This window comes from Ceratotherium simum, chromosome 7 (assembly GCF_057802395.1).
Source record: "Ceratotherium simum simum isolate JZ-2026a chromosome 7, ASM5780239v1, whole genome shotgun sequence".
Lineage (NCBI taxonomy): Eukaryota > Metazoa > Chordata > Mammalia > Perissodactyla > Rhinocerotidae > Ceratotherium > Ceratotherium simum.
The window spans coordinates 22897879-22921251 of NC_141906.1; the positions used below are offsets into that span (position 1 = coordinate 22897879).

The window sequence follows — 23373 nt, forward strand, 5'->3', positions numbered from 1 at the left end:
GTCAATATTAGTCTCCTATCTGCAATAAATTTAAAACCCAGGAAGAAAGATGGAAGAGAGAGAGAGAGAGAGAAAGAAAGAGAGAGAGGGGAAGAAGGAAAGAAAGAAGAAAGAAAGAGAGAGAGAAAGAAGGAAGGAAGGCAGGAAGGCAGGAAGACAGGAAGGAAAATGATTCCTTTAAATCAGCTGACTTTTTGTTCTAAGAAAAAACAACCAACAAAAACAAAAGTGAAACCAGTTTTTCACTTCCTGCTCAGAGGATAAATTCAGGCCTCTCTGCCACAGAGGAAGCAGTCTGGGCTGGAGCTGTGAGTCAGCAACCTACCAGACTCAGGGGAAGGAACCAACACTGCCTTCTCTCTGGTCTCTCTGGAGCAACCTGAAGACAGGAGTGTGGCCTCAAGGAGACAGGTAGGTGAAAAGAAAGGAGAGAAATGAGGTAGACAGAGAGATACAATGACAGAATCAGAGACTAAAATAGAAAACAGAAATTGGTGGCAATAGCCATAGGGAATTGTCAGAGACACAGGCAGATTATGACATGTTAAGAACACAAATATGGGCCGGCTCCGTGGCTTAGCGGTTAAGTGCGCGCACTCCGCTGCTGGCGGCCCGGGTTCGGATCCCGGGTGCGCAGGACACACCGCTTCTCCGGCCATGCTGAGGCCGCGTCCCACATACAGCAACTAGAAGAATGTGCAACTATGACATACAACTATCTACTGGGGCTTTGGGGGAAAAAAAATAAAAAAAAAAAAAAAAAAAAAAAAACACAAATATGAATCTGGCATTGTCAATGTTCCAAAAAACGGCTACAAATCAGGGGGAAAGGGAGTACAGTATCTAAACAGACAATTAAACAATTTGGTAATCTGTATTATGAAATAAAAATAACTCCAGACTGAAGTAAAAAGGGACTTTATTTGCAAGGATTATTGCAATAAGGGGAAGCAGACTATTGCAATAGGAAAAACAGTCCACCCATAGGGCTGCCAGGATCTCAAAGGCCAGGCAGAAAGGAATTTTCTTTATGGAGAAATGTCAGCAAGGTTAGAAAGAACAGGCATGGAAGCAGTGGGATAATCAGGGAATATTTTTCCTTGAGGTTTGCGGATTCTAGGACAGATCACTAAGTGGGGATTGTAGGCTGGGTCAGGAGGAGGGTGGGTCAAAGTTCAGGGGCCCAGAGAAAGGAAAGAAGCTTAACTAAGGTTCAGTCAAGTTACAAGCACTTTGTTTCAACTGATCAGTGGGACAAATAGCTCAGCTAATATTTTAGGGGGCAAAGAATGGGAATTTAAAGGGTCTGTGTCAGCCTCATAAGTAATAAAGGGAGACATTTGTGAGTCTTACCCAAGTCAATCATACAAGGAAGAGTGGTTCTTTGCAGTCAGCCATTTCTCAGAACACATAAGGGTGGATGGATTTCTTTATCCATCACTGTTTTCCAAGAGTAAAGACTCAGGAAAAGCTTAACATTGTTATGATTCATGCAAGTAACAGGTGCTATTGTAAGCATAGAGAAGAGAGGTATTATCTCCACCTGGAAGATGAAAGGAAGGCTTCACAAGTAAGGAGAAACTTGCACTGGGTCAGGAGTAATAATTGGCTGGTCTAATTATTAAATTGACATAAGACAGATTAACAAGAAAAAAACAAATTTAATTATCTATATACCAGAACCCCATAAAGGCATGATGACTCACAGGCAGTCAGGCAATTGAGGCTTGTATGCCATCCTGAGATAAGGAGAAGAGGGTAGCAGTCTGGGCTTCAAAGGGGAGGAAGATGAGAAGAGCAAATGTTTAGTAAACAAATATTTGCCATGCCATACAGATGAGTCTTTCTGATATAAAAGTTCTCTCTGGTAATAGCTCTCTTCCAGGTGCAGGCCCCATATCTAAATTATTTTAAGCACTTAAGGGAGAAGTAAAAAGCTTTTCCTGAGTCTGTCAGCTCTTAATGTTACCGTCCAACGTGGGGCCTTCTGCTCGCAGCAAGACATGCCAATAGTCAAGAGACAAGGTGGTAGGAGGAAAAGGACTTTTTATTACTTCTTGCTAACAAGAGGGAAGATAGACGACTGATGTCTGAAAAGAAAACTATCTTAAGGGGCACAAAGTCTCACAGCAATTATATAGGCTGGTGGGTAACAGGGGAGGAGGTTAGGAATGTTGACCTTCTGGTGTTATAGACTGGGAGATGCCCCACCAGATCATTCAGCTTCATTGTTGACGGCTATCAGCATAGACTCTCTGTTCAGGGGTCATCACATTCCTAAGGAACTCAAAAGAACAAAGTTATCACCTTATCGGCCAGGAGGTACATGCACAAGCAGAGGTCGTAAAATCAACATAGCAGTTAGATCTCCTGGAGGGTGCGTATCTAGCTGGGTTAGTTTGTCAGAGGTCATTCAAAGTTACAATAGAGCTTCTTTTCTACAATGGCTTCCCTCATGTCAACCTTGTCTTGCGCTGGTATCATTAATTGCCTTCACCTCAAACAATCCACATACCAAAGTGGCACATTTTTGGGTGGCATACTCTGCTCCCCCTCAATATGCAGAGTTCAGAAAACTATGAGGTTCAGGAAAGATGGCAGAGTGTAGTTTCTAAGGAAAGAAAGTGAGCTAGAAGGTAGGAAAAGGAAAAAGAGTGGTTGTGAAAGGAATTATGTTGATTGTTGCCACATTAGGAGGGGTCTTGAAGGTCAGGGCCAAGTAATTTGATCGTATCATAAACCAATGAAGAGTTTTCAAAGTTTTGTAAGCAAGTAGATGACATAAATATGAGTTTCAGGATGCAACGTGAAAATGGACCACAATAGGGAGACAGACAACAGATTCAAGAGCTTCTCACAGAGAGCAGTCAAATAAATAGGCCAACTAATGTCCAACATTTAATAGGTATCCAACAGGGACCACAGTTTAGGGGAAGAAATAGGAAAAATGGGCTTCCAAGAGATCAAAGTTGCCCATATCATCATTTCCTTATCAAAGTTGGATGGATACCCAAAAATGGCTAGAGCCAAGAAGTTAGGATGAGTTTCTAATTGGAGAAGCCATTCTACGTAGTTAATCAAGCAAGTCCAAAGAGCAGCTCCAAATACAAAAGGAATAATAAGACCTAGGATAAGAGGCAGACTAAGAGGCAAGCTAAAATTTTTTACATTTTTTTCTTTTTTTATTGAGATATAATTGACATGATATTATATTAGTTTTAATTGTACAACATAATGATTCCATATATGCATACATTGCAAAATGATTACCACAATAAGTTTAGTCAACGTTCATCACGACACACACATATAACTTTTTTTCTTGTGATGAGAACTTTTAAGGTCTAGTATCTTAACAGCTTGCAAACATACAACACAGTATTATCAACTACAATCACCATGCTGCATATCACATTCCAAGGACTCATTCATTCTATAAAAGGAAGTTTGTACTTTTTGACCACCATCACCCATTTTGCCTGCCCCTCACTCCCCACCTCTGGCAAATACCAATCTGTTGTCTGTATCTGTGAGTTCAGTTGATTTTTTTTGTTTGTTTGTTTTTTGTTTTCCACATACAAGTGACATCACATGGTAATTGTCTTTTTCTGTCCAACATTTCACTTACCATAATGCCCTCGAGGTTCACCCACCTTGTTGCAAAAGACAGGATTTCCTTCTTTTTTATGGCTGAATAATATTCCATTCTATATTTACCACATTTTCTTTAGTCATTCATCCATTCATGGACACTTCGGTTGTTTTCATGTTTTGGGACTGTGGGCTGATATCTTCAAGACCTCTATCAAGCAGGGGAGGAGGGAGGACCAAGGGCAAGTAAAAGGCCACAACAGTCCCCTCCCATTTTTAAGTTGCTCTTTTTTTGATTCAGCATTCGTTTGGTTCCTATAAACTTTTTATTATTGTCCCAAGTTCCAACAAGGTTGATTCTGTTGGTTTTTCTCTTGCTCATTTATTGTTTCAGTAGTAGGAGTTATTCATCCCGTTATATTTGCTGATGACTTCTATAATATTCATTTTTCATAATGGCTGTGCTTAATAAATGGGTTACAAAATTCCTGAAAATGTAACAATTGGTTCTCATCACCCAGTACAAGCTGGTTCCAGCATACCACTGAAATATATGGTCCCTGAGGGTGTAACAGAGGTTTCTAGAGGTCACTGAGAAAGCATTGAGATGGTGTTTATAGGAGAGGTCCCCCAACACAGCCAAGATGAGATGACCCATGACTGAGATTTTATTCCTCCCTAAAAAGATTCTTGGACTCTTTTCTATCCCTCTTATCAACTATTCTCCTCTCCTACACCTAACTAGCTTCTCAGAGAAGATGCACCCACACCCACTCTAACTCCCCGTTATCACAGTTCCTCAAGATCTTAGGCACCTTTTAGCAGGCAAAGTAATAGAAGATTTCAGTGTTCCCATATGATAGATTTCCAAGAATATCCTAAACCAAACTTTTGTGGAAGAAAATGCAAGCACAAAAATTTCATAGGCTCTATTGTAATGTTAGACAAGTATAATTATAGTCACAATTAGGATCATATTATGTAAAAAGAGTACTGACCAAGCAAAAATGTTTATTTCTAGGAAGTTAAAAGAAACTTAGAGAGATAAGATTGAAATTCTATTTGAAGAATGAAAGCCAGACAGTATTCAAAATCCATTGCGACATTTCCTTATGAAGAAAAGTTTTCTATCCTTCCCAAAGCATTTCTCACTGAAAATTAAAAAAAAAAAAGTTTCTGGAAAACAAGACAGATGCAGAGAAATAAACTAAAAGCCTTTCCACAGCAGTGGGTAGAAAAGAAGGAGGAGGTGACACAGCCAGCTGGGTGATGGAATGGGCTTATATATGTTATGCCCCACCCAGGGGCACATGCACACACACGCATACACACATACACACACAGGACAAACCACTTTATAATTAGTAGTCCTCTTCTTGTGATCATTTATTTTTTTATTTTTTTTATTTTTTTTATTGCAGTAACATTGGTTTATAACATTGCAAAAATTTCAGGTGTACATCATTGTACTTCTATTTCTGCATGGACTACATCATGTTCACCACCAAAATACTAATTACAACCCATCACCACACACATGTACCGAATTATCCCTTTCACCCTCCACCCTCCCCCCTTCCCCTCTGGTAACCACCAATCCAATCTCTGTCCCTATGTGTTTGTTTATTGTTGTTATTATCTACTACTTAATGAAGGAAATCATACGGTATTTGGCCTTCTCCCTCTGACTTATTTCACTTTGCATTATACCCTCAATGTCCATCCATGTTGTCACAAATGGCTGGATTTCGTCGTTTCTTATGGCTGAGTAGTATTCCATTGTGTATATATACCACAGCTTCTTTATCCATTCGTCCCTTGATGGGCACTTAGGTTGCTTCCAAGTCTTGGCTATTGTGAATAAGGCTGCAATGAACACAGGGGTGCACGTACCTTTGCAAATTGGTGTTTTCAAGTTCTTTGGATAAATACCCAACAGTGGAATAGCTGGATCATATGGTAGTTCTATCCTTGATTTTTTGAGGAATCTCCATACTGTTTTCCATAGTGGCTGCACCAGTTTGCACTCCCAACAGCAGTGTATGAGAGTTCCCTTCTCTCCACATCCTCTCCAACACATGTTGTTTCCTGTCTTGTTAATTATAGCCATTCTGACAGGCGTGAGGTGATATCTCATTGTAGTTTTGATTTGCATTTCCCTGATAGTTAGTGATTTTGAACATCTTTTCATGTGTCTGTTGGCCATCTGTATATCTTCTTTGGAGAAATGTCTGTTCAGGTCTTTTGCCCATTTTTTTTTTTTTTTAAAGATTTTATTTATTTTATTTTTTCCCCCCAAAGCCCCAGTGGATAGTTGTGTGTCGTAGCTGCACATCCTTCTAGTTGCTGTATGTGGGACTCGGCCTCAGGATGAACGGAGAAGTGGTGCCTCGATGCGCACCCGGGATCCGAACCCGGGCCGCCAGCATCGCAGCGCGTGCACTTAACCACCAAGCCACAGGGCCGGCCCTTTTGCCCATTTTTTAATTGGGTTGGTAGTTTTTTTGTTGTTGAGATGCATGAGTTCTTCATATATTTTGGAGATTAAGCCCTTATCAGATGTATGGTTTGCAAATATCTTCTCCCAATTGTTAGGTTGTCTTTTCGTTTTGTTGATGGTTTCCTTTGCTGTGCAGAAGCTTTTTAGTTTGATGTAGTCCCATTTGTTTATTTTTTCTATTGTTTCTCTTGCCCGGTCAGATGTGGTGTTTGAAAAGATGTTGCTAAGACCGATGTCGAAGAGCGTACTGCCTATGTTTTCTTCTAGAACTTTCACAGTTTCAGGTCTTACATTCAAGTCTTTAATCCATTTGGAGTTAATTTTTGTGTATGGTGTAAGGTAAGGATCTACTTTCATTTTTTTGCATGTGGCTATCCAGTTTTCCCAACACCATTTGTTGAAGAGACTTTCTTTTCCCCATTGTATGTTCTTGGCTCCTTTGTCAAAGATTAGCTGTCCACCAGAGTTTTATTAAACATGTAATTCAAGATCCTTGGGCCTTAACAAGATAGTAACAAATGTTAAAACACGGTGAAACCAGTTTTTTAGCTTCCTGACCTTACTTAAACTCAGGCCTTCTGCCACACAGGAAGCCAGAGCCTGGACTAAACCTGTGAGTAATAGCTCTAAGAGACTCAGGGAAAGAACACGCTCTATATCCTCATCTCTCTGGAGCAACCTGAAGACAGGAGGTTGGCCTGAAGGAGAAAAGTAGACGAAAAATAAGAAAAGTGGAAGAGAAAGAGGTATAAGACCTGACACAGAGACTGAAAAAGAAACAGTGATGAAAAAAGTCAAAAGTAGCAGAGACTAAAACAGAGACACAAGGATAGAGTGTAAGACTTATTGAGGACAAAATATGAATTTGACGTGGTCATTGACCCATAACAGCTACAAGTATGACAAGAAGGGTAGTACATGATCTAAACAGATATTTAAGAAACGGTTTGAAAATCTATATAATATGTGTATAGCACAATACATACAAAAGTACAAGGTACTATTGACAGCACAGAAAAGAGAGGTACTAACTCAACCTAGAAGATTAATGGAAGGCTTCACATGTAAGGAGAAATCTGAAGTAAGTCAAAAGGAATATGGAGTCCCATCAGAGAAGGTGGGGAAAGCCTAATGCAATGTAATATTTAGAGTCAAGAGATGCCATGAGAATGAAGGAAGATGGCAGAGTGTAGTTAAGGGAAGAGAGTGAGGTAAGCATTAGGAAAAGGAAAAGGAGTGGTTGTGAAAGGAATTGTCAAGATTGATTGTTGTTAAATTATAAAGACCTTGAATGCCAGGCTAAGTAGTTTAATTGTATCAAAAGGCAATGAAGAATTTTCAAAGTTTTGTAAGTAAAGCAATAAATGATTTAAATTTGGATGTCAGAATGTTGACTCTGGATTCAATGTGGAAAAGGAATTACAAGAGAGAAAAGGAATTCCAAAAAAGAAAATTATTGAATACACCAAAGCGGAAAAGATGAGAGCCCAATGGCTGTGTGAATATAGAACAGGTAACAGATTAAAGAGCAAATCAATATGGTCAAATATATAGGAGAACTTATGCCTGATATGTAGTAGCTGCCCAACAAGAAAAGTTATAGATGGAGAACTAAGAAATAAGGTATCCAGAAAACAAATGTGCCCATATCACCATCCCCCCAATTCTAATTGGGGGATATATGCAGTCTTAGAAGGGAATCTGGACAGGAATCTAGAGCCAGAATCGAGAATGAGTAACTAAAGTGAGCCATCATCCTACCCAATCCAATAAGACCCACTACCCACACCAAGTTCAAAGTGAAAGAATAGGATCACAGATAGAAAGTGGGCACCAAAAACAAAACAAAACTCTAATAGAAACTAGAAAAGTTAGAAACAACAAGGTAGGCCTCAAAAACCTCCCCTGATCAGCACGAGAACTCCAGGTCATGACTCCAAAGTCAACTTCTCAAACAGGCATTCACTATTCACTTAATCTAAAGTGCTCACATTCCCTCTCAAATTGCTGTCCATCATATCATTCTTTTCACTTCCTTCATAGCATGAATCACAGACAAATTATTTTGTGTATTTATTTATTTGTGCATGGTCGGTCTCCCCTACCCTGTATGAGCATGTAGCATCTCAGTCTTACTCAGCAGGCAATCCATAGCACCTAGACCACTACATGGCATAAGGCAAGTATGGGTAAATACTCCGGAATAAATGTTGGAACTCCTTGGTATATTTTTGCTATCTCTGATCTATGATAGTTAAATGTATAAGACTAGCTTAGGTGATGATGTTGGGGTGGGGAAAATCCCCTTTCTTCCCTTCTTGTGTTCTTATGACTGGACTAATAATAAAATTGACACAAGACTAGATTAACAGGAGAAAAACCCGGTTTATTATGCATATATTGTAGATCATAGAGAAATGATGCTCAAAGAGTGAATAAAGCAGGCAATATATATGTTTTTGATACAAAGAAACATAAATTCGTGAGGAATTGACAGGACAAAGAAACCTAGGTTTGGGTATGTAAATAGTGAGGAATTTAAGCAGAGTTTAGGCTGTAGGTAGTAAATTAGCAAAGTTTCTTTATGCAGGTTTCTCAGCCCTGAATTTCCAACTCTGGTGATAAGGATGCAGGGAGAGCATGGGAGACTTATTTCCTGCTTTTAGGGGGCACAGAGACAGGAGAGTCAGAATGTCCTTTTTGCTTCTCAAGTAACTTTAATTCAAGATAATCAATACACTATTGTGGGATATTTTGAGGTGGCTTGCCCCAGGCCCCAACAATGATGAACACAAGAAAGGAGGAAACGGTGGCATTTGTCTTAAGCATTAGTAAGACGAAGACAGAGTACCAAGAAAAGGCTAGGTAACTTGGTAACTAGAACTTGAAGGACAGGACTGTGGAAAGACCTTTTAGAGAATATGGAAACAGAAGTCATACTTCACAATGAAAATTTATGAAGAAATAGAGACAGTGAACATTCATTAGCTAAATAAACTATAAACTATAATCATAGAGGCATATTTATTGAGGCAAGTGTTTAAATTTTTCAGAAATCTTGTAGTGATGGGAATAAGGAGATTGAGAGCCTAAGGAAGAGAGAAACTCCAGCCTGCATTTATTTAAAATGGGGATACCTGAGCGTGTTTGGAGGCTGCTGTGAGACAACCAAGGGAACCAGATAGATGCAAGCAAAGAAAGAAAGGATAAGTGAGAGAACAAGTCTCAAGGAAGGTGGATGGAGCTTCTGCATTTTCTAGAGAATCAAGAAGTGAAGTCATCTAGTGAAGATTATAGGATCTCCAATTACAGCTTTGTTTCTCCCTCCTCCCAGACTACTCTTATGTTTTTCCTCCCTCCTAGACACATGCGTGACCCTCTCTCATCATGTCTTTTCCATGCCTGTAACCCCATTTCCTAGCAGACCACCTGGCACATGTTGCTGTTATGTGCTGCCAGGTCTGCTCTGACTCCTGGAGACTCCATAAATGAGTGATATCCTCAATGTCCTGTCCTTAACAGCCCTACTCAGCTTCTATAGACTCATGCCTATGGCTTCCTTCCTTTATGGAGTCAAACCATCTCATATTTGTTCTTCCTCTTTCTTGTTGCCTTCTACTTTCCCATTATTGTGTCTTCCAAAGAATCCTGCCTTCTCATGATGTGCCCCTCCAGTGATAGTTCAGGCTTAATTTGCTCTAGGGCCCACTTGTTTGTCTTTCTGGCAGTCCAGGGTCCCTGTAGAGCTCTCCTCCAAACCATATTTCAAATGAATCAATTTTTTTCCTGTCAGCCTTCTTCACTATCCAGCTCTCGCACCCATACATATTAATAGGAATACAAGGCTGTGAACAATCTTGGCCTTGGTCTCTAATGACCATTCCATACACCTGCTGATCTTTCCTAATTCTTTCATTGCTGCCCTCCCAAGTCTCAGTCTTCTCTTGATTTCTTGGCTACAGTCTCCATTCAAATTGATGACTGAACCAAGGTAAACAAAATCTTTAATAATTTCAATGTCTTCATCATGTACATTCAAGTTGTGTAGTTCTATAATCATGATTTTTGTCTTCTTGATGTTAAAAAACAGTTCCTGCTTTGGCATTTCCTTCTTTCACTTTTGTCAGCAGTCGTTTCAAGTCATTGCTGCTTTCTGCCAGTAAGATGGTGTCAGCTGTATATCTTAGATTGTTGACATTTCTTCCACCAATTTTCACTCCTCCCTCATCTGAGTCTAGCCCAGTTTTTCATATAGTATGTTCTGTGTACAGAATAAGCATATAGGCACATAGTCTATGATAAATACATGTGTTTAAATTGGATGAAATATTTTGAGAATATAATGTCTGATGATAGGGAGTGAAAAAGAGACAAGTCAAAGATGACTACAAATAGTCATCTTTGTAGACACCGGAAAAATTGGAATAGGGTGAATGTGATGGAAAAAGAGCAAGAGGTTTGGAAAGCAGGTAATGAGTGCAATTTGGGACATCCTACTTTGATGCACCCTCATGAGGAGTCCTGGGTGGTGAAGACCATACCTCTGTCTTACGCTGATCCCCAGATTGGCTCTCCAAATGCATATCTTCATGCCCTCACCCCAGGTATTCAACTCTCTTCTCCCCTCTCCTCAACTGTCCACCAACAATCCCCAAACACTTGGCTGTCCCCTGCCCACATGCACAGTTCCTTTGTGCCCAGCCTAAAGGTTTTCTATAAATCATTAGAGACACAATGACAACAATGTTGTGTGCAGTGTTCTACATGTGGACATTAGGTTGGATTGTTAATCATACTGTTCAAGTGCTTTTTATTTTTACTGATTTCTTTGTTGGATTATTTTATCAGGTACTAAAAGACATACTAAAATTTTCCTGAAGTAATTGTAGATTGTCAATTTCACCAAGTAATTCTGTAAAATTTTCTTTATTTTAATAGACTTTGTTTTTTTAGACGAGATTTAGATTTATACAAAATTGAGCAGAAGGTACAGAGATTGCCTGTATACCTCCTGCCCCCACACACGCATAGTCTCCCCCATTATCCACATCCGCCAGCAAAGTGGTACGTTTGTTGATGACAATGTGTTGCACTGACACATCAATATCACCCAAGGTACATAATTTATATTAGGATTCACTCTTGGTCTTGCATGTTCTTTAGGTTTTGACAAGTGTATGATGAAGTATAACCAATCTTATAATGTGTCAAATAGGTTCACTGCCCTAAAAATCCCCTGTGCTCTGCCTACTCATCCCTTCCTTCCCCTACCCCTTGGCAACCACTCGTCTCTCTGCTGTCTCCATAGTTTAGTCATTTCCAGAATGCCATATAGTTGGAATCATACAGTATGTAGCCTTTTCTGTCTTGCTATTTACACTTAGTAATATGCATTTAAGTTTCCTCCATGTCTTTTCATTTCATTTCATTTCTTTTTAGAACTGAATAATATTCCATTGTCTAAATGTACCACAGTTTATTTATCCATTCACCTACCAAAAGACATCTTAGCTGCTTTCAAGTTTTCAAAATTATGAATAAAGCTGCTCTAGATATCTGTGTGCAGTTTCTTTGTGAGGACATAAGTTTTCAGATCATTTGAGTGAAAATCAAGGAGGAGCGTGAATGCTGGATTGTATGGTAAAAGTATGTTTAGTTTTGTGAGAACCAGCCAAACTGTCCTTCAAAGTTTTATTTCTTCCTTCCCAGTCTGTATATCTTTTGTTTTCTTTTCTTATCTTAATCCATTAGCTAGGATTTCCAGTAGGGTTTTTGAATAGGAATAGTGAGAAGGGATATGCTTGCCTGTTCCTGATTTTAGGGGGAAAGTTTCTTTCTCAACAATAAGTATGATGTTAGCTGTAGAATTTTTCTAAATGTCCTTATAAAATTTAGGAAGTTCCCCTCTTCCTAGTTTGCTGAGAGTTTTTATAATGAATGGGCGCTAGATTTTGTCAAATGCTTTTTTCCCATCAACTGATATGACCATGTGATTTTTATTCTTATTGATGTGATGTATTACATTAGTTGATTTTCAAATGTTAAACCAGCCTTGAATACCTGAGATAAATCCCACTTGGTTGTGGTGTATAATTCCTCTTGTACGTTACTGGATTCAATTTGCTAATATTTTGCTGAGCCTTTTTTACGTCTATGTTCATGAGAGATATTAGCCCGTAGTTTTCTTTTCTTGATATGTCTTGTCTGGTTTTGCTATTAGGGTAACATTGACCTTATAAAATGATTTGGGAACTATTCCTTCTGTTTCTATCTGAAAGATACAACTAATCAAAGTCCACTTTCAAATAGCACTACACTGCTTCATGACTAGTGTAAGTACCTTATAATAACAAGACCATCCTAATTTCACTCTTCTGGCCCTTGTATCATTGCTATCATTCATTTCACTTATCTATAAGCATACACAGCATATTTATACACACATAAGATATATACATAGCATACATATTCAAATATATTGTTGCTATTACTATTTTGAACAAATCATTATCTATTAGGTCAATTAAGGCTAAGAAAAATACATTTTTATTTTACTTCTACTTATTCCTTCTCTCATTCTCTTCCGTTCTTTATGTAGATCTAAGTATCATTTTCATTTTCTCTAAACTTTTCTCTAAACTGTTAAACTTCTCTTAACCTTTTTTGCAAGGCAGTTCTACTGGCAACAAACTGCCTCAAAATTTTTGTTAGTCTGAGAGAGTCTATTTTGCCTTAACTTTTTTGTGTGTGTGTGAGGAAGACTAGCCCTGATCTAACATCTGTTGCCAATCCTCTTCAGTTCTGCTGAGGAAGATTGGCCCTGGGCTAACATCCGTGCCCATCTTTCTCTACATTATATGGGATGCCACCACAGCATGGCTTGACAAGTGGTGTGTTGGTGCGTGCCCAGGATCCAAACCCGCAAACCCCAGGCCGCTGCAACGGAGCGGGTGCGCTTAACCACTGTGCCACCGGGCTGGCCTCTCCTTCATTTTTGAAGGGTAATTTTTCAGGGTACAGAATTCTGAGTTGGTGAGGTTTTTTCTCTCAACACTTGAAATATTTCACTCCGGTCTCTTCTTACTTGCATGGTTTCTGAGGAGAACTCAGATGCAGTTTGTGTATTTGCTCTTCTATAGATAAGGTGTTTTTTCCTCTGGCTTCTTTCAAAATTTTTCCCTTTCTAATTTTTGGCAGTTTGAATATAATATGCCTATGTATGGTTTTGGTGGGCATTTATCTTGCTTGGCCTTCTGGTTTCTGGATCTGTGGTTTAGTGTCTGATATTAATTTGGGGGAAATCTCAGTCATTATTGCTTCCAATATTTCTTCTGTTCCTTTCTGTCTTTCTTTGCCTTTTGGTATTCTCATCACACATATGTTACACCTTTTGTAGTTGTCCCACAGTTTTTAGATACTCTGTTCTGTTTTTTTCAGTCTTTTTTCTCTTTGTCTTTCAGTTTGGAAGTTTCTGCTTAAATAGTCTCAGGCTCAGAGGTTCTTCTCTCAGCTGTGTCCAGTCTGCTAATGAGCCTATCAAAGGCAATCTTCATTTCTGATGCAGTGATTTTATCTCTGGCATGTCTTTGTTATTCTTTCTTAGAATTTCCATCTCTCTGCTTACATTGTCCATGTGTTCTTGCATGCTTTCTACTTAGTCCATTAGAGGCCTTAAGATATTATTCATAGTTATTTTATATTTCCAATCTGATAATTCCAGCATCCCTGCCATATCTGAGTCTGGTTCTGATGCTTGTTCTGTCTCTGCAACCTGTTTTGCTTTTGTATGCCTTATACTTTTTATTAACAGATATGATGTGCTGTGGTAAAAGGAACTGCTGTAAATAGGCCTTTAATAACAATGTGGTGGTGAGGTATGGGGGAGGAGAAGTGTTCTATAGTCCTACGACTAGGTCTCTCTTTCAGTGAGCCTGTGCCTCTGGACTGTGAATTCACAAATGCCTCTCAGTTCTTTTACCCCCTTTGGTGGAAGATAATGGCTCGAGTGGGCTAGAGTTGGGCGTTTTCCTTCCCCCGGTAGAATGGTAGAGTACACTGGCCTTGGATAGTTCCCTTTCCCCAGGTCAGTCTGACTCTGAACAAAATCTCAATAACTCAGGTACTGGTAAAATAGTTTCTCTTCAGGGTAGGCCTTATTAAGAAGAGAATACTCTGACCTATTTCAAAATGGTTACTTTCCCCCTCCTTCTCCATGAGGGGATTTTTCTCCAATATTCACTGTGAGAACCTGGTTAAGCTCCAGGAGGTAAAACTCACAAAAGCATGAAGGCCCTCTATGACTGGGTCCTCCTGGAGTTTTTGATGCTCAGACTTGTCCACAGCCTGCAGTGATTTTTCAGTTACTTTAGGTTTTCCTGCCCCAGCACTAGGTCCCATGGAGGTTTCTGCTCTTGTGTTTCTCCCACAGTAAGTTGTGATTCTTGGTATTCACCTGTCTGTCTCTCCAATTTTGGGGGCAACAGATTGCCCTGTGAGCTCACTTATCTGATGGAACTAAGAATTGTTGATTTTTCAGTTTATTCAGCTTGTTACTTGTTGTTAGGATGGAGTGATGTCTTACAAGTTTCTTACATGCCAGACTGGAAACCAGATGTCTTGCTTTTTATTCTGGGGTCACGTTATTAGATGATACTAATGTAGGATTGTTATATCTTCTTTGTGAAAAATCTTTATCATTATAACTTAAGATGTTTCTCTCTCAGGAGGCTTTTTTACTTAAATTCTACTTCTCTTTTATTAATATAGCTGGCTACTCCAGCTTTCTCTTGGTGCTTGAATTTTCTCTCTTTACTTGCACACTCTCAGTATCTTTATGTTTTAGATATGTTAGAGTTTTGTACCAAGTTTTGTTACTAATTCATTCTTATAATCTTTGTCTTTCACTGAAGCATGCAGTGTACTTATACTTAATATGATTACTCATATATTTGTGTTTGTAATCTTACTATGTGATTTCTATTTGAACCACCAATGCTGTGTATCTTTTTCCCTCCTTACTTGACTACTTTTGGATTAATAAAGTATTAAAAGTAGAAATTAGCAAAGTATTAATTAATAGATTTTATTTTTAGAGCAGTTTTAGATTTACCAAAAATTTGAGTGGAAAGTACAGAGAGTTCCATATATCGCCACCCCACACACAGTTTCCCCTATTATAAACATCTTGCATTAGTCTTGTTACACATGCAAATGTTACACATTTGTTACAATTGATGAGCCAATATTAATGCACTATTATTAACTGAAGTCTATAGTTTACACTAGAGTTCCCTCTTTGTATTATACATTCTATAGGTTTCGAAACATATATAATGACATGATCTACTGTTACAGTATCATAAAAAACAGTTTCACTACCCTAAAACTCCCCAGTCTCTACCTATTCTCCCCTTCCTTTGCCCAACACCAGGAAGCCACTGATCTTTTTACAGTCTCCATAGTTTTCCTTTTTCCAGAATGTCATATAGTTGGAATCATAGATATGGAGCATATTCAGACTGGCTTCTTTCACTTAGCAATATGTTTTTAAGGTTCCTCCTTGTCTTTTCAAGGCTTGATAGTTCATTTATCTTTTTACTAAATAATAATCTATTATATGGATGTGCCACAGTTTTTTTTATCCATTCGCCTGTTGAAGGACATCTTATTTGCATCCAAGTTTGCAATATGAATAAGGCTTCTGTAGACATTATGTGGAGGTTTTGTGTTCATGTAAGTTTTCAACTCATTTGAGTAAATGCCAAGTAGTGCGGTTGCTGGATCATACAATAAGAGTATGTCTTGTTTTGTAAGAAACTGCCAACGTGTCTTCCAAAGTGGCTGTAACATTTGCATTCCCACCAGTAATGAATGAGAGTTGTTATTGCTCTGCATCCTCAACAACATTTGGTGGTGTCAGTGTTTTGGATTTTACCCATTCTAATACATACATGGCGGTATATCCTTTTAATTTGCAATTCTCTAATAACAAAGATGGTGAGCATTTTTTCATATGTTTATTTGCCATTTGTATATGTATTTGGTAACACATCTGTTCAGAATATTGGCTCAATTTTTATTTGGGTTGTTTCTTTTCTTATTGTTGCATTTTAAGGGTTCTTTGTACATTTTGGATACCAGCCCTTTATCAGATATGTATTTTGCAAAGAATTGCTCCCAGACTTTGGCTTATCTTTTCCTTGTTTTAACAACATCTTTCACGTAACAGAAGTTTTTAATTTTAATTAAGTCCACTGATCAATTTTTTCTTTCATGGATCATGCCTTTGATATAGATAAAGAGTTATCATCAATACCAATGTCACCTTGTTTTTCTCCTGTGTTATCTTCTACGAGTTTTATAGTTTTGCATTTTATATTTAGGTCTATGATCCATTTTGAGTTAATTTTGTGAAGGGTTTAAGGTCTGTGTCTAGATTCATTTTTTTTGCCTGTGGTTGTCCAGTTATTCCAGCAGCATTGGTTAAAAAGACTATCCTTTCCCCCATTGGATTGCCTTTACTCCTTTCAAGATCAGTTGAATATATTTGTGTGGGTCTATTTCTGAATCTTCTATTCTGTTCATCAACTCTATTTGTATATTCTTTACCACTACCACAATGTCTTGATTACTTTAAAGCTTTACAGTAAGTCTTGAAGTCTGGGAGTGTCAGTATTCTGACTTTGTTCTTCTCCTTCAATATTGTGTTGGCTATTCCGGGTCTTTTGCCTGTCCTTGTCAACTTTGGAATCAAGTTATTAATATCCACACAATACTTGCTGGGGTTTTGATAGAGGTTGCATTGATTCTATATATAGGTCAAGGTGGGAAGAACTGATGTCTTAACAATATTGATCCTGAAATATCTCTCCATTTATGTAGATCTCCTTTGATTTCTTCCACCAGAATTTTATAGTGTTCCTTGTATAGATATTGCACATATTTTGTTATGTTGATACCTAAGTATTTCATTTTCAGGCTGCTAATGTAAATTATATTGTGTTTTTAATCTCAAACTCCAATTGCTGATTGTTTGTATATAGGAAAACAATGATTTTTGTATGTTTACCCTGTATCCTGCAGCCTTGCTATATTCAATTATTAATTCTTGGAGACTTGTTAAATTTGGGGGTTTTCTACATAGACAATCATGTCATTTGCAAAGACAGTTCTCTTTCTTCCTTCCCAATTTGTATATTTTTCATATTCTTTTCTTATCTTAATCCACCAGCTAGGAGTCCAGTAGGATGCTGAATAAGTGTTAAGAGGGGATATCCTTGTCTGTTTCTGATTTTAGTGGAGAAAGCTTCTAGCTTCTCACCATTAAGTATGTTAGCTGTAGGGTTTCTGTAAATGCCCTTTATCAAGTGTAGGAAGTTCCCCTCTATTCCTAGTTTGCAGAGGGATTTTATAATCAACAGGTGTTAGATTTTATCAAATGCTTTTTCTCCATCTATTGATATGATCATGTGATTTTTTCCTCTTAGTCTGTTGTGATGTATTTCGTTAATTTCTTTTTGAATGTTGAACCAGCTTTGCATGCTTGAGATAAATCCCTCTTGGTTGTGGTCTATAATTCTTTTTTACATCGTTGGATTCATTGTCCATGAGAGATATAGGTTTATAGTTCTCCGTTTTTGGAATGTCTTTCTCTGGTTTTGGTGTTAAGGTAATGCTGACCTCATAGAATGAATTACAAAGTATTCCCTCTGCTTTTGTTCTTTGAAAGAGATTGTATATAATTGGTACAATTTCTTCCCTAAGTGTTTGGTAGAATTCACCAGTGAACACATCTGGGCTTGGTCCTTTCAGTATTGAAATGTTGTTAATTATTGGTTCATTTTTTTAATAGATATAGGCCTATTCAGATTATCTATTTCTTCTCATGTAACCTTTGGTAGATTGTGTCTTTCAAGGAATTGGTCCATTTCATCTAGGTTATCAAATTTGTGAGCATAGAGTTATTCATAGTACTCCATTTTCTCCTCTTAATGTCTATAGGATCAGTATTCACAATCCCAATTGATTTCTGATATTTATAATTTGTGTCTTCTCTCTCTTTTTCTTAGTTAGCTAGACTTATCAGTTTTATTGATCTTTTTAAAGAACCAAATATTGGTTTCATTTTTTTCTTTACTGATTTCTTATTTTCACTTTCATTGATTTCTTCTTTAATTTTCATTATTTGTTTTCTCCTGCTTATTTAATTTTTTCTTCATTTCCTAAGGTGAAAGCTTAGGTTATTGGTTTCAGATCTTTATTCTTTTCTAAAGCATGGATTCAATGCTATAGATTTATCCCTAAGCACTATTTTCACTATTATCCCACAAATTTTGATACGTTGTGTAATCAAGTGTTTTTATCATTTTGTTTTTCTTTTGTTAGTTTGACAGTTACACATTCTTTTAATGTGCTACTTCGAGATTATTCTAGAAATTGCTATCCTTGATTTAACAAAAGATACCAAAATCAACAGACTATTTGACCCACCTGCCAAATACTGCAAGGACCTGGAGGCACTTTAAATCAATTTGACCACACACTCCACCCTGAATGCAATTGTTGTTATGTATTTTAAACCCCACTGTTTTATGCATTTATTTAGATTTATCTATATTTTTATTTGTTTTGTTGCTCATTGTTTCTTCCTGCATCTCTGACCTTCCATTGGTGATATTTCCTTCTCCTGAAAAACACGCTTTAGTAGTTCCTTCAATATGAATTTCCTAGTGACAAATTCTGTCAATTTCTTTTTTGTTGTTGTTGTTTTTTGCTGAGGAAGATTCACTCTGAGCTAACATCTGTTGCCAATCTTCTTCATTTTTCCCCCTAAAGGCCCCAGTGCATAGTTGTATATTCAATTTGTAAGTCCTTCTAGTTCTTCTATGTGAGCCGCTGCCACTGCATGGCTAGTGACAGACGAGTGGTGTCATTCCATGACTGGGAATCAAACCTGGGCCACTGAAGCAGTGAGAGCGCCAAACTTTAACCACTAGGCCTTCGGGGCTGGCTCTCAATTTCTTGTTTTTAATTTTGTTTTTTCCTCCATAATTCTTTCAGGATGCCTCACTCTGTATAGAAACCTAATTTGTCGGCTATTTTCTTTCAATGGATTAAAGAGAGAACCAATGGGTGATGAAAAAGAAGTGAGACTGAAGAGATTTAAATGGGTAAATTGAAAAGACATGGTGAACTATGTTCATGTTAGTAGGAAGAAGGATGAGTAGGACCCCTGTTGGCCTGGAAGTATGGTAGTGCCATTCAGTAGGATAGGAATTATAGGAAGAGGGGAAACCTGAGTAATGCTTAAAGTTGAGACGTGAAATCTCATCTTATCTACTGTGCAAGGACATATCCTGAAGGCAATGGGGGGGTGGGGAACAAAACATTGATGAAACATTGAATACAAGAGAGCATTTGGGTCTACATACACTGATTAGGATGACATCAGTATATAAACAGTGGTTCATAATACATACACAGTTCATAATACATACAAAGTGCACAATACACACACGGTTATTCATAATACAAAGATGATATTAACTAGGGGCAGATGAAGAGTAAGAAGAGAGTGACAAGCTTAAACCAGGTTAGAAGTGCAATTTATTTAGTTATGTTTATCGAGATATAATTGACATATAACATTGTGTAAGTCTAAGGTGTACAATGTGTAGATTTGATACATTTATATTTTGCAATATGATTACCCCCATAGAGTGGTAATAATTCTTTCCTGTCACATAACTATCATTTCTTTTTTTGTGGTGGGAACAACTAAGATCTAGTTTATTAGCAACTTTGAAGTTTATAATACAGTATTATTGTTTACAGTCACTATGCTGAGCACTACGTGTCCAGGACTTATTTATCTACTGATTGCAAGTTTGTACCCTCAAACAACATCACTCTAATTCTCCCACCTGCCAGCCCCTGGTAACCATCTTTCAACTGTCTGTTCTTAAGATTTTGTTTTTTTAAGATTCTACATATAAGTGATATCATACAGTATTTTTCTTTGTCTGTTGTATCTTACTTAGCATAATACTCTCAAGGTCCATCCATGTTGTCACAAATGGCAGGATTTCCTTCTTTCTCATGACTGAATAATATTTTGTTGTGCATGTATATGTGTTTATATATATATATGTATATCACATCTTCTTTATCCATTCAGCCATTGATTGACACTTAAGCTGTTTCTATATCTTGCCTATCGTGAATAATGCTGCAATAAACATGGGATATATCTTAGATATCCTGTTTTCACTTCCTTTGGATATTTACTCAGAATTGGAATTGCTGGGTCATATGGTAGTTCTATTTTTAATTTTTTGAAGAACCTTCCTACTGTTTTCCATAGTGGCAGAACCAATTTACATTCCCACCAACGGTGCACAAGGGTTTCCTTTTCTCCACCTCCTCACCATCACTTGTTATTTCTTTTTTTCTTGATGATAGCCATTTAAGAGGTATGAGGTGATATCTCATTGTGGTTTTGATTTTCATATCACTGATGACTAGTGATGTTGAGCATCATTTCATGTACCTGTTGGCCATTTGGATATCTTCTTTTGAAAATGTCTGTTTAGTTCAACTGCCCCTTTTTTAATTGGATTTTTTGATGTTTTTTGTTATTGAATTGTGTGAGTCTTTTATATATTTTGATATTAACCTCTTATCTAGTATATGGATTATAAATATATTCTCCCATTCTGTAGGTTACCTTTTCATTTATTTTTTTGATTGTTTCTTTTGCTGTGAAGATTTTCAGTTTGATGTAGTCCCACTTGCTGATTTTTGCTTTTGTTGCTTGTGTTTTGATGTCATGTTGAAAAAAACGATTACAAAGAGCAATGCCAAAAACCTTCTTTCTTATGTTTACTTCTAATGTTTTACAGTATTAGGTACTATATTTAACTCTTTCATCCATTTTGAGTTAATTTTTGTGAGTGGTATAAGATAGGGGCCTAATTTCATTTTTCTGCATGTAGTCATCCAGTTTTCCCAGCACCATTTGTTGAAGAGACTATCCTTATCTCATTGAGTGTTCTTGGCTCCTTTGTCAAATATCAGTTGACTGTACACACAGGGGTTTATTTCTGGGCTCTCTATTCTTTCTCATCGGTCTCTGTGTTTTTTTTTATGCCAGTCCCATACTGTTTTTTATTTTTATTTTTTTTTAATTTTTTGTTTATTGCAGTAACATTGGTTTATAACATTGTAAAAATTTCAGGTGTACATCATTGTACTTCTATTTCTGCATAGATTACATCATATTCACCACCAAAATACTAATTACAACCCATCACCACACACATGTACCCAATTATCCCTTTCACCCTCCTCCCTCCCCTCTTCCCCTCTGGTAACCACCAATCCAATCTCTGTCCCTATGTGTTTGTTTATTGTTGTTATTATCTACATACTGTTTTAATTGACATAATATTGTAGTATAGTTTTAAGTTAGAAAATGTAATGCCTCTGGCTTTGCTCTCCTTTCTTAGGATTGCTTTGTCTATTTGGGGTCTTTTGTGGTTCATACAAATTTTAGGATTCTTTTCTCTATTTCTGTGAAAAATGCCACTGGAATTATGATGATGATTACCTTGAATCTATAGATGGCTTTGGATAGTGTAAATATTTTAACAATATTAATTGTTCTGATACATGAACATGGGATATCTTTCCATTTGTTTCTGTCTTCTTCCATGTCTTCCATCAAAGTCTTGTAGTTTTTATTGTATAAATCTTTCACTTTCTTGGATTAATTTATTCCTAAGTATTTTATTGTTTTTGATGCTATTGTGAATGGATTAGTTTTCTTTATTTCTTTTTCAGAGGTTTCCATTGTTAGTGTATAGAAAGGCAACTGATTTCTGGATGCTGATTTTATATCCTGCCACTTTACCAAATTTATTGATTGGTACTAACAATTTTTTGGTTAGTCTATCATCTGCAATAATGACAATTTTACTTCTTTCTTTACAGTTTGGATGCCTTTTATTTCTTTGCCCTGCCTAATTGCTCTAGCTAGGACTTCCATTACTATGCCAAATAAGAGTGGTGAGAGTGGGCACCCTTGTCTTGTTCCTGATCTTAGAGGAAAAGCTTTCAATTGTTCACCATAGAGTATAACATTAGATGTGGGTTTGACATTTACAACCATTATTATGTTGAGGTATGTTCCTTCTACACTCAATTCGTTGGGGGTTTTCATCAAATTCTTTTCCTGCATCTATTGCAACAATCAGTTGATTTTTACCTTTCATTCCATTAAGGTGATGTAGTACATTTATTGATTTGTATATGTTGAAATATCCTTGCATCTCAGAGATACATCCCACTTGGTCATGGTGTATAATCCTCTTTAATGTGTTCTTGAATTTGATTTGCTAATATTTTGTTGAGAATTTTTGCATCTATATTCACCAGGGATATTAGTCCATAGTTTTCTTGTAGTCCCTATCTGGCTCTGGTATAAGGGTAATGCCTGCCTCATAAAATGAGTGTGGGAGTATTCCCTCCTCTTCAAGTTTTTGGAAGAGTTTGAAAAGGCTGGTGTTAATTATTCTTTAAATGTTTGTAGAATTTCCCATTGAAGCCATCTGGTCATGGAGTTTGCTATGTGGAGTGATTTTTGATTATCAATTCAATATCCTCACTCATTATTGGTCTTTTCAGGTTCTTTTTTTTTCTTCCTGATTCAGTCTTGTGTTGGTTGTGTGTTTCTAAGAACATATCCATTTCTTCTAGGTTATCCAATTTATTGGCATATAATTGTTCATAGATGTCTCTTATGATTCTTTGTATTTATGTGGTATTAGTTTTAATGTCTCCTCTTTCATTTCTGATTTTATTTATTTGAGTCTTCTGGGTTTTTTTTCTTATTCTAGCTAAATGTTTGTCAATTTTCTTTATCTTTTTGAAAGACCAGTTATTCATTTCTTGGATTTTTTCCTTTGCTTTTCTTATCTCTCTTTCTTTTATTTGCGCTCTTACCTTTGTTATTTCTTCCTTTGTGCTAACTTTGGGCTTAGTTTGTTCTTATTTTTTTAGTTCTCTGAGGTTTAAAGTTAAGTTGTTTATTTGAGATTTTTCTCTTTTCCTAATATATGTATTTGTCACTAGAAAATTCCCTCTCAGAACTGGTTTTGAGGCCCAGTAGGTTTTGGTATGTTGTGTTTCCATTTTCAATTGTTTTCAGAAAATTTTTGATTTCTTTTTTGATATTTCTTTGACCGATTGCTTGTTCAGGAGTCTGTTGCTTAATTTCCACAAAT

At 37.1% G+C, this 23373-nt stretch overlaps 1 protein-coding gene across 1 annotated transcript in view; it reads left to right on the forward strand.

The window, feature by feature from the left end:
- Positions 1-339: 339 nt before the first annotated feature.
- The window catches only part of LOC101403124 (interferon-induced very large GTPase 1-like), a 35224-nt gene continuing 12190 nt past the window's right edge, over positions 340-23373 (forward strand). The window contains exon 1 of the mRNA XM_087433280.1: positions 340-411. The gene's annotated coding sequence lies outside the window, so the exon portion shown is untranslated. The remainder of the gene's footprint in view (positions 412-23373) is intronic.